This window comes from Gossypium hirsutum, chromosome D04 (genome assembly GCF_007990345.1).
Source record: "Gossypium hirsutum isolate 1008001.06 chromosome D04, Gossypium_hirsutum_v2.1, whole genome shotgun sequence".
Taxonomy (NCBI): Eukaryota; Viridiplantae; Streptophyta; class Magnoliopsida; order Malvales; family Malvaceae; genus Gossypium; species Gossypium hirsutum.
Window position 1 is genome coordinate 32,309,890 of NC_053440.1, and position 3,550 is coordinate 32,313,439.

A 3,550-nucleotide genomic window follows, 5' to 3' on the forward strand; every position below is an offset into this window, starting at 1 on the left:
TGTGAGATTGATGGTTTGAATCTAAACCAAGCTTCAAAAGATGTCATGCCCTTTACAGCCTTGGTTGGTAGCCTACTTAGTAGATACACAAAGGTATTTTATAACCTCTGCCCAAAAACTGTTTAGCAACTTCCTTTCAAATAGAAAACATCTTGCTATGTGTATCATTGTCCTACTCTTCCTTTTACAAACACCTTTTACATGTATGTTTTACAAACCCCAATTCAGTTATACATAATTTAATACCATCAATTTCATAAATCACTGCATAGACCATTCTAACAAATTCCATATCATTTTATACCAGAATCCCATAACTCAAGATAAGACTATTTCAGATTCAGGATAATTCTAGAAAAGAATACAGTACCATTCACTTTCCATAATTACAGATCATCATATCAAGTACCCTTGTTAATATATAGATACACGTCTCTTTTTTATGGAAACTCTTAAGACTTATTCACCCTTAACTCAAAACATATCAGTACCTCCTCTTAGTCATACTTATTACAGAACTAAAAGATTTTACTCCTATCTTACCATAGAGTCAGGAATTCAGACTCAAATTGTACCAAGCACTCTTGACAGTTCACACCACGTAGACCAAATAGAGCACGCCATATAGGAAATCATACAGATCTCTTGTTTACTGTCTGGGTAGGCTTCATTGAACACATCAGAGGCAAAAAATTGATATACTGAATGCGACATGAGTCCTTATTACCAAATATGCTCTAAATCAATCTAACCAGAGTACGCCACAAAAGTGACCCATACAAAGTATGCCACAAAGGCTATCTATACAGAGTATGCCACAAAGGTGATTCATTCAGGGTACGCCATGAAGGCTATCTATACAAAGTATGCCACAAAAGTGATTCATTCAAGGTACGCCACAAAGGCTATCAATGCAGAGTACGACACAAAGGCTGACAGGATGCCACATAGGCATCTCAATACTGTCGTGTTTGCAATATGGATTTACCTAAACTCACATTAAGTGAGGTTTTCCCATCATCACCCTATGACACACAAAGAACCCCATTAGATAAAATGTCATTCAATAGTTCTTTTTTAGAGTATGTTAAGGCCATAAACTTTTTCCATCAGAGTTCGTGTTTACAGTCCCGACAGACTTCCTTGTTTACCACCGCTGTGACTCGAATCACTTTACAAACTCTACAAACCAGACACATCCCAAACCCAAGCTTACATAATTTCATAACACTTTTCGTACATCCCATAGAACTTATTTGTAAGCAGGCTAACTTATCTCTTAATCTATTCATAGCTTTATTCCTATAGTTGTATAAGTATCATATTCATTCTATAATTTCCATTATTTCCAATTCATAGTTGGATCACTTTCAAGTAGATATACTTCTATATAAATAATATACATACAAGAGTCAGAGTAGAAACTCACATGATCCTGACCTACTACAGTTCAAAGCTCCAGATTTGGATACCCATCTCGAACCAGTAGCAACCATTGCCTAGAAACATAATTTCACTATTATGACTCTTGTACATACAAATTACTTATCATTTCAATCGCTGACAATCCCATGAAGAAACCTTATACTTGAAGTCTTATTGTTCAATTATCACATGCAAATTTACTCATTCAAAACTTGACATGCAGAGCTAAAATACTTACCCTGATACAAAATAACCACTAATCATCAAATAACCATAGCTTCAAAATCATCAATGTAAGATACATTTAGATTTAAGTAAAGTGGTAGTAAATACCACTTAAGGAAGAGGAAGAAGAAAGAAAAACCCTTTCAGAACTCAACTCCCACATATAAATATGACACAACTTACTTAGTGGAATTTAACAAGTGTCATACGTTTCAAAACTTGGCTTCTTAATAGAATACATTTTTTAAAAACAATATTATTAAATACCTTGCAATCACAATTATCCAATTTGACTATTTAATTGATTTCTAACCAAGTTACTTAAAATCTAACTAGCACAGTATTCTAGACAAATCAGGTGTACTATACATTTGGCGAATACTCCTCCTATACTTATCATTAATCTTTTAACATGAACTTCTTCTTAATACATGGAAAAATATCACAAAATCAAATTCTTACTTATTCTTAGAGCGGTTACTAGATGCCCACACATATACGCCAAAACAATCTTTTGGGCAGACAACACTACGCTAGACAGACTATTTACTGCTATACACCGAAACATTGGACCCACCAGATCTGAGGTGTTACAAGTGTAAGTTTTTGTCAACTTCTACTTGATGCTTGATTCTTCATAGAATCTCTCAAACCTTTCTAATGTATACTAATTTCCATTTTCTGATCTGAGTATCCTCAACTTGTAGTAGGCTTGGTTCTCAATAGCTACCTTAAACTTCTAGAAAACCTGTGCCACTTTTGACTTGAACTTCAAAAAATAGACCCAACAATGCCTTGAGCTGTCATTTATGAATAGAATAAATTATTTGATCCTACTAAGTGAAGGTGTCTTCATAGGTCTACATACATCAGTATGGACCAAGTGAGCTTGTCAATAGCTCTCAAAGCTTTGTTGGTTGGAAATGGAAGCCTGACTTGCTTTCCAAGTTGACACACCTTAAAAACAACACTTTGGTATACCATTTTGGACATATTTTCAACTAAATTAGATTCATATAGCTAACTAAGGGACCTATAGTTGACATGTCCCAATTGTAACAACCCGTTTTGTAGTGGTGTCGAAAATAGTGGTTTTGGGGCCACAAATTTGATGAGTAAGTTCGTAAATATTATATTTCATATTTACGAGTAAAATATGGTTTTTTAAAGATTTTTGATATGATAATTTATGCTATATAAACGATTTATTAAGTTCAAGTGGTATGACCATAACGTCAAGTGGTTTTAAAAAATAAGGTATCGGGACTTCATTTCTATAAAGCCGTAAATATTATTATAAATATTTACGAAGTGTCATTAAAGAGGTATTAAATTTTCATTGAAAATTTTAACGTTTCGATGGTTAATTAATTAAAAAGGACTAAATTGTAAAAGATGTAAAATTTAATCACTATTTGATTTGAGTGATTAAATGGTTAATTGAATAAAGGAAAAGGGACTTAAATGGTAATTAGACCATTCAATGTGTTAGTGGACAATAATGGACATGAATTTGATGTTTTATTTAATTATTAACTAAGGTTAAAATGGTAATTTGATAATTATATTAAAATAAATAAACAAAAGTTTGATTCATCTTTTTCAAAGCTTGGTAACCGATTGTAATGGGTGAAGAAGCCATTTTTTTAGCTTGGAGGTTTCAGCAACTTTACAAGCAAAAGTGATCAAGATCGGGTGAAAAATCGAGGAAAATAAAAAATTACCAAAATGCCCCTAAACTTTGGTATTTCTACAATTTAGCCAAGTAAGTTCGTATGAAATGTATTATGTATAATTTTGATTAAATTGAATGTTAATATATGATTTTATTGAAAATGAATCAATATATATGTTATTATACAAGTTATCATGTTGTGAGAGGACATAAATTCAATGACGT